Genomic DNA, 16,371 nt, shown 5'->3' on the forward strand with positions numbered 1-16,371 from the left:
CAACAAAACTAAATGCTTAAATGGGAGTCAAATTTTTCCTTTCTGAAAATGAATCAGCACTGTACTTAGATTTCCATTTACATTTGTATATCGCAAGCTATAACAAGCATTGCGCTGGATGTTTCTCGGGTACTACAATCGTTCCCCCTCTTTTCTGTTCCTTCCTTGAATGGAACAGTTCTCAGTTCAGGTGCAGTAAATTTTATTTGGCACAGAAAAGCTTCTGTCCACAAATCAGCGTGGACTGAGAAAGCATCGCTCGAACGAAACTCAGCTTACTCATTTCTCTCATGATGTCCTGCGAACCACGGATGAAGGACGACAAGAAAATTCCATAGTCTAGATTTCTGAAAAGCATTTGACACGTGGTTCCACTGCAGACTGTTGACGAAGATACGAGCATACGTAGTAGGTTCGCAGATCTGTGAGTGGCTCGAAGACTTCTTAAGTAATAGAGCCCAATATGTTGTCCTCGACGGCGAGTGATCATCGGATACAAGTGTGTCGGCAGAAGTGCCCTGAGGGGAGGAGGTGGTAAGTTCCTATGGGACCAAACTGATGAGATCATCGGTCCATAGGCTTACGCACTACTTAATCTAACTTGAACTAACTTACGCTAAGGACAACACACACCCAAGCCCGAGGGAGGACTCGAACCTCCGACGGGGGGAGCTGCGCGAACTGTAGCAAGGCTCCCAAGACCGCCGGGTACCCCACGCGGCAGCCCTAAGGGAAGTGTGAAACTACGGATCTTATTTTCTATATGCATAAACTATCTGATGGACTGGGCGAGCTGCAATCTGCGGTTTTTGCTGATGATGCCGTGTTGTACTGGGAAGGTGTCTTGATTGAGTGATTGTAAAAGGATACAAGGTGACTTGGACAAAATTCGCAGTGATAAACTGCAGCTTCCTCTAAATGTAGAAAAACGTAACGTAATGCGGATGAGTAGGAAAAATAATCCCGTAATTTCGACTACCTAATTAGTAGTGTGGTGCTTGACACAGTCACGTCGATTAAATATCTAGCCATGATGTTACAAACTGATGTGAAATGGAACGAACGCGTAAGGACGATAGTAATGAAGGCTAATGGTCGATTTCGATTTATTGGGAAAATTTTAGGTAGTTAATAGTTCATCTGTAAAGGAGACTAGTGTAGTACACTACTGTGGCACATTCTTGAATACTGCTGGAGTGTTTAGGATCCCCACCAGGTCGAATTAAAGGAAGACATCGAAGCAAGGTTAGAGACTGACTGCTAGATTTGTAGCCGGTAGGTTCGATCAACACACGAGTAGTACTGAGATGCTTCGTGAATTCAAATGGATATGAGTGAAGGGAAGACGACGTTCTTTTCACGAAACACGATTGAGAGTATTTAGAGAACAGGCTTATGAAGTTGACTGGTGAACGATTCCATTGCCACCAACGTACAATGGGCGTAAGAATCACTGCGATTGGGTAACACAAGTTAGGACTCGTGAGGAGGCATGTAGACAGTGGAAGGAAAGGAAATGACTAGTAGTGATACAAGGTACCCTCCGCCATGCACCATGGGGTGACTTGCGGAGTATATATGCAGATGTAGAATGGTGCACAGAAAGTGTGACTATTGGCATGCCTCCGTAGAAGATTGAATTTGTCTGATTTTCCCGTCGTGATCATTTCGAAAGCTCTATGTGGCAGAAAATAACACCTTGCTTTCCTCTTTTTTAACATTTTATGTTCTCGGAATTTCGACGCTAAAGGTCTAGCTGAAATCTTGCGTTTAGCGACAGGTACTGTAGTTGAATGGACATCTCCGTAATGCTGCCTAGCTTGTTAAGCGAATTCGTGACCAAACATGCAGCTCTCCTCTGTCAATTCTACCTGGTGAAACTCTCAGATTGACGAGCACTACTCAAGAATGGGTGGATCGAAGGTTCCGATGGACCTCATTTTGACATTTACTTGGCTTAACGCTAGGTTTATGTGGTAATTCCACTACAGGGCTGCGGCTTTGCGAATTTTACGATTGTTAGTTCGGTTGCCAGTCGTGTAATCGAACATTAAGAGCTCTTTTTTCCTAGTTGAGCGCACTGTGTCAGATTTATGTATGTTAAGAGTCTGCTAGCAGTCGCTGAACGAAGCGTCGATCTCCTGGAGCTCGGCCTGTACTTTGCTGTAGTTTTCTGCCATTCGCAGGTAATCTTATTTCCTTAAGTACTCTCGAAGTCTCTGTTGGAAGGTGTTAACGAGATGAACTTTAAAAAAAATAAAACAAAGGTGATGGAGTGTAGTCGAATGAAATCAGGTGATTCTGTTGGAACTAAATTTTCCGTGAAACACTAGAAAAATGGTTCAACTGGCTCTGAGCACTATGGGACTTAACATCTGAGATCATCAGTACCCTAGAACTTAGAACTACTTAAACCTAACTAACCTAAGGACATCACACACATCCATGCCTGAGGCAGGATTCGAACCTGCTACCGTAGCGGTCGCGCGGTTCCAGATTGAAGCGCCTAGAACCGCTCGGTCACACTGGCCGGTGAAACACTAGAAGTAGTAGACAAGTTTTGCTTGTTGGGAAGCAAAATATTTAGCTGTGGCTGAACTAAAGAGTATATCAAATGCAGGCTGGCAGAAGCAAGAAAAACTTTTCTGAAAAAGAGAGATATTTCAGTATCCACTAAAAATTTGAGTGTTAGGGACTCCTTACTGAAATTATTTTTATGGGACGTAACCATGTTCGGAAGTGAAATATGGATGATAGGCAGTTCAGACAAGTAGAGAGTACAAGATTTTGAAATGTTGTGCTACAGAAGAGTACTGAAGGTTTGATGGGTAGATTGGACGACTAATGAGGAAGTACGAAATTGAATTGGAGGGAAAGGAATTTATGGCGTAAGTTAACTACAAGCAGTGATAATTTGTTAGAATGCATTCCGAGGCACATGAGAATAAATGATTAATTTGGTGATGGAGGGAGATGTGGGTGGTGAAAACTATACAGGGAAACCAAGGCTTCACTGTAGTACTGTGCTGATGTGGGTATAAACTGTAGTAGTTGCGTAGAGATGAAGAGGCTTGCTGAGTGCTAATTAGCATGGAGAGCTGCATCAAACCAGTCTTCGGACTCAAGGCTACAGCAGCGGTAACAGGAAGTCGGAATTCAACAAAGCTTTTCCGATATCTCGTAAGCTCGGATTTTGCACATTGGGCTACTGTGTGGGAATGCTTCGAATGTCGTCCGGATGTCTAAGCTCACTTCGTCTTCTTGGACTCCGTTATCTATTGTTTTCTGGATCTCTAGGACGAGGGGAATATGCTGATGTTAGAGTCGTAACATTTTCGTGGAAATCTGCGAAAAATGGGGAATACGTGCCGGATGCCGCGGTGGAGACGGTACTGCCCAGTAGAGTGTTGTCCTACGTCGGCGCGGACTCCCTGCGCCGCAGCTGACGGCCGCTATCTAATCGCAGGAATCCACGGCGTGCCACGGCCCTCGTGATAACAGGGGTGAGCGGTGTTCCGTCGCTGCACGGTTCAGCAGTCTGCACCACGCAGATAAATTTGATTATTAAGGCAATAGCTGTGAACTTCCAGAAAACTACTCTTCCTGGCACTGTCTTTTAAGTATCTCGTGAAAAAATATTTCATCTGTTCAACGGCCGCGCTGAAATTGACAACATTGTAAACGACGTAGTGGGAAACATTTTCCACTATGTTACTAACTTTTTCTTGCTCGTCTGAAACATCTTTTAGGACGCAAAGGAATTAAGGACATTAGATGCCATTGGGCATTGATTTATATCAGTGGAGCAAGTTGAAAATTTGTGACGGAGTGGGATTCGAACCCGCGTCTCCTGCTTACTAGTCAGATGCCCTGACTACTGCGCCATCCAGACAAAGTGGTCACCACGACCGCACGGCTCCCGTCAGAGCCAAATTCTCACCCTATACCACACACACTGCTGATGTAGTTCCATTGCTCATTAGCCTCATTAGCCGGTCCCCGTAAGTGCTCGAGCTTGGTGCGTCCCAAAGAACAGACACGATATACAGGGTGAGCACAAAGTCTTGCCCTGATTATAACAATTTATTACAGAATAACCGTTTGACATAATAATTTACATTTGATGTCGTTACATAGGTTAGTGTTACTACACTACTGGCCATTAAAATTGCTACACCAAGAAGAAAGGCAGTTGATAAACGGGTATTCATTGGACAAATATTATATACTAGAACTGACATGTGATTACATTTTCACACAATTTGGGCGCATAGATCCTGAGAAATCAGTACCCAGAACAACCGCCTCTGGCCGTAATAACGGCCTTGATACGCTAGGGCATTGAGCCAAACAGAGCTTGGATGGCGTGTACAGGTACAGCTGCCCATGCAGCTTCAACTCGATACCACAGTTCATCAAGAGTAGTGAGTGGTGTATTGTGACGAGCCAGTTGCTCGGCCACCATTGACCAGACATTTTCAGTTGGTGAGAGATCTGGAGAATGTGCTGGCCAGGGCAGCAGTCGAACATTATCTGTATCCAGAAAGGCCCGTACAGGACCAGCAATATGCGGTCGTGCATTATCCTGCTGAAATGTAGGGTTTCGTGGGGGTAGAATGAAGGGTAGAGCCACGGGTCGTAACATACCTTAAATGTAACGTCCACTGTTCAAAGAGCCGTCAATGTGAACAAGAGGTGACCGAGACGTGTAACCAATGACACCCCATACCATCACGCCGGGTGATACGCCAGTATGGCGATGACGAATACACGCTTCCAATGTGCGTTCACCGCGATGTCTCCAAACACGGATGCGACCATCATGATGCTGTAAACACAACCTGAATTCATCCGAAAAAAATGACGTTTTACCATTCGTACACCCAGGTTCGTCGTTGAGTACACCATCGCAGGCACTCCTGTCTGTGATGCAGCGTCAAGGCTAGCCGCAGCCATGGTCTCCGAGCTGATAGTCCATGCTGTTGCAAACGTCGTCGAACTGTTCGTGCAGATGGTTGTTGTCTTGCAAACGTCCCCATACGTTGACTCAGGGATCGAGACGTGGGTGCACGATCCGTTACAGCCATGCGGATAAGATGCCTGTCATCTCGACTGCTAGTGATACGAGACCGTTGGGATGCAGCACGGCGTTCCGTATTACCCTCCTGAAACCACCGATTCCACATTCTGCCAACAGTCATTGGATCTCGACCAACGCGAGCAGCAATGTCGCGATACGATAAACCGAATTTCTCTGCCTCGTGATGACTGGGTGTTGTGTGATGTCCTTAGGTTAGTTAGGTTTAAGTAGTTCTAAGTTCTAGGGGACTGTTGACCATAGATGTTAAGTCCCATAGTGCTCAGAGCCATTTGAACCATTTTTGGTAAACCGCAATCGCGATAGGCTACAATCCGACCTCCATCAAAGTCGGAAACGTGATGGTACGCATTTCTCCTCCTTACACGAGACATCACAACAACGTTTCACCAGGCAACACCGGTCAAATACTGTTTGTGTATGAGAAATCGGTTGGAAACTTTCCTCATGTCAGCACGTTGTAGGTGTCGCCACCGGCGCCAATCTTGTGTGAATGCTCTGAAAACTTAATCATTTGCATATCACAGCATCTTCTTCCTGTCGGTTAAATTTCACGTCTGCAGCACGTCATTTTCGTGGTGTAGCAATTTTAATGGCCAGTAGTGTAGTTTTTTTTAAAGAGCACTTAGGTTAGTAAACCTCAACGTGTGCTCCGTTTGTAACTCGGAGAATGTTGAGGCGGTATTCCAGTTCCCGCCAGGAGTTTCGTAACATGTGTTCTGTCACAGTACCCACAGCAGCCTGTATCCTAGCCTTCAGTTCGTCGACGTCGGCAGCTGGTGTGACGAAGACTCTGTCCTTGAAATAGCCCCCCCCCCCCCAAAAAAAAAAGGTTAAGGGGCGAAATGTCTGGAGAGCGGGGTGGCCAGAGTGTTGGACCGTTCCTTCCAATCCACCGATCCGGAAATGTTTCATCCAGGAAATCACGCACTATCAAAGCCAAGTGAGGGGGGAGGGGAGGGTGCTCCATCTTGCTGGAAAAGTATCCATGGTTGATATTCTTCTAACTGTGGGGCAATGAATTGTTGCAAAACGTCTAAGTGAATGTTAGCGGTAATGGATTTTTCCGCGAAGAAAAACGGTCCAAAAACCTTGTTATGCATGAGGCCGCACCAAACATTCACTTTTTCGCTGTCTCGCTGTATCTGTACAGTAGCATGTGGAGACTCTGAACTCCATATACGGACATTTTGCCTATTTACCATTCCACTGACATGAAAGGTGGATTCATCGGTAAAGCATATGTGATTTAAGTATTCGTTACCGCCACCAGTCCTGTTGAGAATCTCAGTTGCATATTCAGCACGGTGTCAGCGAATCATTCGGTTGCACGATTTGCACTTTGTAAGCATGCAACCTAATCCTTTTTTGAAGAACCGTCACCACACTTGCTTGCGGTATGTGAAGTTCACATGATGCTTGACGAGTTGATTTAGACGGACTCCGTTGAAACGATTGCCGAACAACATCAACAGTTGCGTCACTCACACGAGGCCTGCCACTTCGAGGACGATCTTCAACGCTGCCTGTTTCGTTAAACCTTGCATACCATCGCTTTATTGATTTAACTTCAGGAGGGCTGCGTCCATAAGAAGCCCGAAATTTACGCTGAACACTGATGGGCGATTTCGTTTCGTGAAACCAAAGCACACATTGCGCTTTCTCCTGCTTCGTCGCCATTTCGCCAGCAACTAACGTGACCTAACAGACCGCGTCGGTTTTGTGGAGCACTAGCGCCATCTATTGGTCACAACAACTAGTAACACTAACCTATGTAACGGCGTCAAATGTAACTTATCATGTCAAACTATTATTCTGTTATAAATTTTTGTAATGAGGGCACGACTTTGTGCTCACCCTGTATATATGATTACAGCGATAACGGCCAATGATTCCTTCAGTCCAGATGCACACCGAGCTGGAACTCTGACAGGATCCAGCGAGATGCAGCGAGTGATGATGTTAGTGAGTTGGGAACTACATCAGTAGTATGTGGTATAAATTGAGAATCTGGTCTGACGGGAGGCGTGGTAGGGTAATACATGTGGTTGTGGTGACTGCTATGTCCGGAACGCGTAGTGTTTAACGCAACTACCTAGTAAGCAGGAGACCCGGGCTCGAATCCCGGTCAGTTGCAAATTTTGTACTTTTTCGATTGATTTAAATCAATGCCCTCTGGCAGCTATTACCACTAATTCCTTTGTGTCTTGATACATAGTGGCTGCAGGATTAAAATGGCGTCCGTTCTTTTGGACATGTCCGAAAGAACAGGCACCACATATACACTCCTGGAAATGGAAAAAAGACCACATTGACACCGGTGTGTCAGACCCACCATACTTGCTCCGGACACTGCGAGAGGGCTGTACAAGCAATGATCACACGCACGGCACAGCGGACACACCAGGAACCGCGGTGTTGGCCGTCGAATGGCGCTAGCTGCGCAGCATTTGTGCACTGCCGCCGTCAGTGTCAGCCAGTTTGCCGTGGCATACGGAGCTCCATCGCAGTCTTTAACACTGGTAGCATGCCGCGACAGCGTGGACGTGAACCGTATGTACAGTTGACGGACTTTGAGCGAGGGCGTATAGTGGGCATGCGGGAGGCCGCGTGGACGTACCGCCGAATTGCTCAACACGTGGGGCGTGAGGTCTCCACAGTACATCGATGTTGTCGCCAGTGGTCGGCGGAAGGTGCACGTGCCCGTCGACCTGGGACCGGACCGCAGCGACGGACGGATGCACGCCAAGACCGTAGGATCCTACGCAGTGCCGTAGGGGACCGCACCGCCACTTCCCAGCAAATTAGGGACACTGTTGCTCCTGGGGTATCGGCGAGGACCATTCGCAACCGTCTCCATGAAGCTGGGCTACGGTCCCGCACACCGTTAGGCCGTCTTCCGCTCACGCCCCAACATCGTGCAGCCCGCCTCCAGTGGTGTCGCGACAGGCGTGAATGGAGGGACGAATGGAGACGTGTCGTCTTCAGCGATGAGAGTCGCTTCTGCCTTGGTGCCAATGATGGTCGTATGCGTGTTTGGCGCCGTGCAGGTGAGCGCCACAATCAGAACTGCATACGACCGAGGCACACAGGGCCAACACCCGGCATCATGGTGTGGGGAGCGATCTCCTACACTGGCCGTACACCACTGGTGATCGTCGAGGGGACACTGAATAGTGCACGGTACATCCAAACCGTCATCGAACCCATCGTTCTACCATTCCTAGACCGGCAAGGGAACTTGCTGTTCCAACAGGACAATGCACGTCCGCATGTATCCCGTGCCACCCAACGTGCTCTAGAAGGTGTAAGTCAACTACCCTGGCCAGCAAGATCTCCGGATCTGTCCCCCATTGAGCATGTTTGGGACTGGATGAAGCGTCGTCTCACGCGGTCTGCACGTCCAGCACGAACGCTGGTCCAACTGAGGCACCAGGTGGAAATGGCATGGCAAGCCGTTCCACAGGACTACATCCAGCATCTCTACGATCGCCTCCATGGGAGAATAGCAGCCTGCATTGCTGCGAAAGGTGGATATACACTGTACTAGTGCCGACATCGTGCATGCTCTGTTGCCTGTGTCTATGTGCCTGTGGTTCTGTCAGTGTGATCATGTGATGTATCTGACCCCAGGAATGTGTCAATAAAGTTTCCCCTTCCTGGGACAATGAATTCACGGTGTTCTTATTTCAATTTCCAGGAGTGTATATGAAGTATCTTTATCGGCAGCAAACACTTGAACCGTTAACGACGAATGTTCCTGGATACATTTGCTAACGGTCTATAACCATTCCACGTTGCGCCTTTTTCCAGATTGAAACTTAATTGAACCGCAGCGTTCATCCAAAAGTTCCGGGACTGATTTTATTCTTGGAGCACTATAAGCGACGTCAGGATAGTAATTATGGTGGAAGCTTGAACTAACAACTGTAAATTACAGACGTGCATTCGACCAGTCAGTTGTGAGCAGGCAGTGTTAAGTAACGGGCGTGCGCCTGTAGTGTGACAACGTTGTTCTGTAACAAATCGCAATGGAACCTCTCCAAATGCAGTGTTAAAGTCGTTCTCCAAAATGTTTTGAAGAAGAGTAAAGTGTGTGCAGATTATGTACCACACACCTTTACTCCCACACAAAATGAACGACGCATGAACGCCCGACGTGACTTGGTGGAAATGCAAAACGGAGACAGTTCTTTCCTGGAAAAAAACTATCACGAGTGACGAGACTTGGTGTTATTAATATGAACTTACCACAAAACGACAATGTGCAGAAATTCACGTGAAAGGTTGACGCTTTGACGACATAACCGACATTCAAGCCAGTGTGATGCACGATTTGAACAACATTCTGAAGACGAACTTTTCTGACAGTTCCCCGTGGTTGTATGAACGTTCTGTGCGTTTTACTCAAGTGAAGGGAGGATAGGTAAAACACCTGAAGCATTAATACCGCCATCTTACCTTTTCTCAATTTGTTATTTAACCAGTCTCGAAAGTTTTTGGATTGGCGAGTTCGGTTACGAAGACATTTTTGTTTACACACTCTATCGATAGTCTGCAGCGCAGTGCTTGCACTCTCCTACGCCACCTCACCCCACCCCCAAATAAAAGATTGGTCCTAAATGTGTTTTCAGATACGATGTTCAAGTCTTCCATCTGAATAATCCGAAGATAGTTCTCCCTACACGACAACATTGTCTACACTGATAAAAGCGAAGAAAACACAAAAGATCAGAGATTTACTACGTTACTTACGAATGACAAGGGAAGTAAAATGATTGTTAAAGTACAGGGCTGTGTGTGTTCTACCATCCATCAAAATTCTTTATACCGTATGTTAAAACTCTGCAGCTGTGTGCAACCTATATTGGAAATTTAAGCAGTCTAAAGACTACAGAAGCGAAAAGTCGCTCAAGAATCAGTGCCGTGTAGCAGAGAACTACGGCAACAGAGTCACGAGAGTCATAGATGGAACGTTGTTTAGCAAAAGCTGACCACTTCCATGAGACAGTATAAAGAAAGTTAACACATGTAGTAATAGTGAAGTGTGACATGCTCACATTAAAGTAAACAACTATTAAGTGTTTAAGAACTTACGAAATCTGATATTCCGTAGGCTCTTACTTTGTTTATCAGGCGACAGTGCGGAACTGTATCGAACGCCTTCCGGAAGTCAAGAAAAATAGCATCTACCTGGAAGCCTGTATCTAATATTTTCTGGGTCTCATGAACAAATAAAGCGAGTTGGGTCTCACACGATCGCTGTTTCCGGAATCCATGTTGACTCCTACATAGTAGATTCTGGGTTTCCAAAAACGACATAATACTCGAGCAAAAAACATGTTCTAAAATTCTACAACAGATCGACGTCAGAGATATAGGTCTATAGTTTTGCGCATCTGCTCGACGACCCTTCTTGAAGACTGGGACTACCTGTGCTCTTTTCCAATCATTTGGAACCTTCCGTTCCTCTAGAGACTTGCGGTACACGGCTGTTAGAAGGGGGGCAAGTTCTTTCGCGACTCTGTGTAGAATCGAATAGGTATCCCGTCAGGTCCAGTGGACTTTCCTCTGTTGAGTGATTCCAGTAGCTTTTCTATTCCTTGGACACTTATTTCGATGTCAGTCATTTTTTCGTTTGTGCGAGGATTTAGAGAAGGAACTGCAGTGCGGTATTCCTCTGTGAAACAGCTTTGGAAAAAGGTGTTTAGTATTTCAGCTTTACGCGTGTCATCCTCTGTTTCAATGCCTTCATCATCCCGGAGTGACTGACATCGAAATAAGTGTCCAAGGAATAGAAAAGCAACTGGAATCACTCAACAGAGGAAAGTCCACTGGACCTGACGGGATACCTATTCGATTCTACACAGAGTCGCGAAAGAACTTGCCCCCCTTCTAACAGCCGTGTACCGCAAGTCTCTAGAGGAACGGAAGGTTCCAAATGATTGGAAAAGAGCACAGGTAGTCCCAGTCTTCAAGAAGGGTCGTCGAGCAGATGCGCAAAACTATAGACCTATATCTCTGACGTCGATCTGTTGTAGAATTTTAGAACATGTTTTTTGCTCGAGTATTATGTCGTTTTTGGAAACCCAGAATCTACTATGTAGGAGTCAACATGGATTCCGGAAACAGCGATCGTGTGAGACCCAACTCGCTTTATTTGTTCATGAGACCCAGAAAATATTAGATACAGGCTTCCAGGTAGATGCTATTTTTCTTGACTTCCGGAAGGCGTTCGATACAGTTCCGCACTGTCGCCTGATAAACAAAGTAAGAGCCTACGGAATATCAGATTTCGTAAGTTCTTAAACACTTAATAGTTGTTTACTTTAATGTGAGCATGTCACACTTCACTATTACTACATGTGTTAACTTTCTTTATACTGTCTCATGGAAGTGGTCAGCTTTTGCTAAACAACGTTCCATCTATGACTCTCGTGACTCTGTTGCCGTAGTTCTCTGCTACACGGCACTGATTCTTGAGCGACTTTTTGCTTCTGTAGTCTTTAGACTGCTTAAATTTCCAATATAGGTTGCACACAGCTGCAGAGTTTTAACATACGGTATAAAGAATTTTGATGGATGGTAGAACACACACAGCCCTGTACTTTAACAATCATTTTACTTCCCTTGTCATTCGTAAGTAACGTAGTAAATCTCTGATCTTTTGTGTTTTCTTCGCTTTTATCAGTGTAGACAATGTTGTCGTGTAGGGAGAACTATCTTCGGATTATTCAGATGGAGGACTTGAACATCGTATCTGAAAACACATTTAGGACCAATCTTTTATTTGGGGGTGGGGTGAGGTGGCGTAGGAGAGTGCAAGCACTGCGCTGCAGACTATCGATAGAGTGTGTAAACAAAAATGTCTTCGTAACCGAACTCGCCAATCCAAAAACTTTCGAGACTGGTTAAATAACAAATTGAGAAAAGGTAAGATGGCGGTATTAATGCTTCAGGTGTTTTACCTATCCTCCCTTCACTTGAGTAAAACGCACAGAACGTTCATACAACCACGGGGAACTGTCAGAAAAGTTCGTCTTCAGAATGTTGTTCAAATCGTGCATCACACTGGCTTGAATGTCGGTTATGTCGTCAAAGCGTCAACCTTTCACGTGAATTTCTGCACATTGTCGTTTTGTGGTAAGTTCATATTAATAACACCAAGTCTCGTCACTCGTGATAGTTTTTTTCCAGGAAAGAACTGTCTCAGTTTTGCATTTCCACCAAGTCACGTCGGGCGTTCATGCGTCGTTCATTTTGTGTGGGAGTAAAGGTGTGTGGTACATAATCTGCACACACTTTACTCTTCTTCAAAACATTCTGGAGAACGACTTTAACACTGCATTTGGAGAGGTTCCATTGCGATTTGTTACAGAACAACGTTGTCACACTACAGGCGCACGCCCGTTACTTAACACTGCCTGCTCACAACTGACTGGTCGAATGCACGTCTGTAATTTACAGTTGTTAGTTCAAGCTTCCACCATAATTATTATCCTGACGTCGCTTATAGTGCTCCAAGAATAAAATCAGTCCCGGAACTTTTGGATGAACGCTGCGGTTCAATTAAGTTTCAATCTGGAAAAAGGCGCAACGTGGAATGGTTATAGACCGTTAGCAAATGTATCCAGGAACATTCGTCGTTAACGGTTCAAGTGTTTGCTGCCGATAAAGATACTTCATATACACTCCTGGAAATTGAAATAAGAACACCGTGAATTCATTGTCCCAGGAAGGGGAAACTTTATTGACACATTCCTGGGGTCAGATACATCACATGATCACACTGACAGAACCACAGGCACATAGACACAGGCAACAGAGCATGCACGATGTCGGCACTAGTACAGTGTATATCCACCTTTCGCAGCAATGCAGGCTGCTATTCTCCCATGGAGGCGATCGTAGAGATGCTGGATGTAGTCCTGTGGAACGGCTTACCATGCCATTTCCACCTGGTGCCTCAGTTGGACCAGCGTTCGTGCTGGACGTGCAGACCGCGTGAGACGACGCTTCATCCAGTCCCAAACATGCTCAATGGGGGACAGATCCGGAGATCTTGCTGGCCAGGGTAGTTGACTTACACCTTCTAGAGCACGTTGGGTGGCACGGGATACATGCGGACGTGCATTGTCCTGTTGGAACAGCAAGTTCCCTTGCCGGTCTAGGAATGGTAGAACGATGGGTTCGATGACGGTTTGGATGTACCGTGCACTATTCAGTGTCCCCTCGACGATCACCAGTGGTGTACGGCCAGTGTAGGAGATCGCTCCCCACACCATGATGCCGGGTGTTGGCCCTGTGTGCCTCGGTCGTATGCAGTCCTGATTGTGGCGCTCACCTGCACGGCGCCAAACACGCATACGACCATCATTGGCACCAAGGCAGAAGCGACTCTCATCGCTGAAGACGACACGTCTCCATTCGTCCCTCCATTCACGCCTGTCGCGACACCACTGGAGGCGGGCTGCACGATGTTGGGGCGTGAGCGGAAGACGGCCTAACGGTGTGCGGGACCGTAGCCCAGCTTCATGGAGACTGTTGCGAATGGTCCTCGCCGATACCCCAGGAGCAACAGTGTCCCTAATTTGCTGGGAAGTGGCGGTGCGGTCCCCTACGGCACTGCGTAGGATCCTACGGTCTTGGCGTGCATCCGTCCGTCGCTGCGGTCCGGTCCCAGGTCGACGGGCACGTGCACCTTCCGCCGACCACTGGCGACAACATCGATGTACTGTGGAGACCTCACGCCCCACGTGTTGAGCAATTCGGCGGTACGTCCACCCGGCCTCCCGCATGCCCACTATACGCCCTCGCTCAAAGTCCGTCAACTGCACATACGGTTCACGTCCACGCTGTTGCGGCATGCTACCAGTGTTAAAGACTGCGATGGAGCTCCGTATGCCACGGCAAACTGGCTGACACTGACGGCGGCGGTGCACAAATGCTGCGCAGCTAGCGCCATTCGACGGCCAACACCGCGGTTCCTGGTGTGTCCGCTGTGCCGTGCGTGTGATCATTGCTTGCACAGCCCTCTCGCAGTGTCCGGAGCAAGTATGGTGGGTCTGACACACCGGTGTCAATGAGTTCTTTTTTCCATTTCCAGGAGTGTATTTGGGGAGCAAAATAACTGATGATGGTCGAAGTAGGGAGGATATAAAATGTAGACTTGGCAAGGAAAGCGTTTCTGAAGAAGAGAAATTTGTTAACATCGAGTATAGATTTAAATGTCAGGAAGTCGTTTCTGAAAGTATTTGTATGGAGTGTAGCCATGTATGGAAGTGAAACATGGACGATAAATAGTTTAGACAAGAAGAGAATAGAAGCTTTCTAAATGTGGTGCTACAGAAGAATGCTGAAGATTAGGTGGGCAGATCACATAACTAATGAGGAGGTATTGAATAGAATTGGGGGAAAGAAGAGTTTGTGGCACAACTTGACTAGAAGAAGAGATCGGTTGGTAGGACATGTTATGAGCCATCAAGGGATCACCAATTTAGTATTGGAGGGCAGCGTGGAGGGTAAAAATCGTAGAGGGAGACCAAGAGATGAATACACTAAGCAGATTCAGAAGGATGTAGGCTGCAGAAGGTACTGGGAGATGAAGCTTGCACAGGATAGAGTAGCATGGAGAGCTGCATCAAACCAGTCTCAGGACTGAAGACCACAGCAACAACAACAACAATGGCACTGATGGGTGGCGTAAGAGACACATCTCTGTATTTTAAAATCGTTTTCATACGGTTTCAACTGTTCGAGTTGCGGTGCCTCCTCTGCTAGTGCGAATGCTTTTTGCTAGACAGATTGTGACGTCAGGTTTCGTAGTTTAGGGACACATACGTTGACAGAAAGACAGTATTTTTTACTTGAATAAATACCAGTGCGCCGGCCGGAGTTGCCGAGCGGTTCTAGGCGCTACAGTCTGGAACCGCGCGACCGCTACGGTCGCAGGTTCGAAGCCTGCCTCGGGCATGGTTGTGTGTGATGTCCTTAGGTTAGTTAGATTTAAGTAGTTCTAAGTTCTAGGGGATTGATGAGTGATGACCTCAGCAATTAAGGCTCGTAGTGCTCAGAGCCATTTGAACCCAAATACCAGTGCATTACACAGGATGTGTCTCACGGATTGCCGCTTCTGGCAAAATTTATTAAACTACGTTGACTTGGTGGCGGGGAATATTGGTGACGTTCCTAACTAAGTATAACTACAAATTGATGAAAATGTAAACTAGTAGTTAAAGTGCCGTTGGTATTTATATTGCTGGACGCAATTTACTGTAGATTTTGTGTCTGGAAGTGACTTTTAACCATGTTCGTCTTCCAAGAATTATTAATATCATTAATAAGATAATTATATAATCTTTTGACTGGATCTGAATGTCTGTGCCGTATATGTACCTGTACTGTTCCTACAGTAACAAAAATGTTCAAATGTGTGTGAAATCTTATGGCACTTAACTGCTAAGGTGATCAGTCCCTGCCGGCCGAAGTGGCCGTGCGGTTCTAGGCGCTGCAGTGTGGAACCGGTCGCAGGTTCGAATCCTGCCCCGGGCATGTATGTGTGTGATGTACTTAGGTTAGTTAGGTTTAACTGGTTCTAAGTTCTAGGGGACTAATGACCTCAGAAGTTGAGTCCCATAGTGCTCAGAGCCATTTGATCAGTCCCTAAGCTTACACTCTACCTAACCTAAATTATCCTAACGACAAACACACACACCGATGCCCGAGGGAGGACTCGAACCTCCTCCGGGACCAGCCGCACAGTCCATGACTGCAGTGTCTGAGACCGCTCGGCTACCTACAGTAACACAAAACTTTGATTTCTTTGTGGTTCTCATACAAAGTGATTAAATACGTCGTATGCTAATTTTTGTATTTCAGGTTTGATCGGATTAGCACACTGAAGTAGTCATCCACGAAATATACTATCAGTATATTACAAGAACTTTCCTATTCTAATTGGAAATTTTTGTTATAAAAGACAACGCTTTCCTTCAAAAATTACACAATTTTATGTTGCAAATCAAAGATACTCCATTCTGTAGGAGTTGGTGAGCTATCGACTTGCACATGCAGTCGATCTATCTTGTGACGGCAACTGGATAGATATCCCAGGTGCGAACTCGGAATGACTTTAGAAGGAACAGAAAAAATGATGTTTCATTTCGGATGCTAGACGATTCATTAGCTATCTGTCATCTGTCGTAAGATTTAGAAATTATTTCTTTTGTTCCATTGTTACTAATGAAATAAAGGGACGCAATTAACTTGCTAGC

The 16,371-nt window shown here is 46.2% G+C and overlaps 1 protein-coding gene across 3 annotated transcripts in view; it reads left to right on the plus strand.

Moving 5' to 3' along the window:
* LOC126191060 (ERC protein 2-like) overlaps positions 1 to 16,371 on the plus strand; it is a 446,691-nt gene that overhangs the window by 187,253 nt on the left and 243,067 nt on the right. The window lies entirely within an intron of this gene.

Source organism: Schistocerca cancellata, chromosome 6, assembly GCF_023864275.1.
Source record: "Schistocerca cancellata isolate TAMUIC-IGC-003103 chromosome 6, iqSchCanc2.1, whole genome shotgun sequence".
Classification (NCBI taxonomy): domain Eukaryota; kingdom Metazoa; phylum Arthropoda; class Insecta; order Orthoptera; family Acrididae; genus Schistocerca; species Schistocerca cancellata.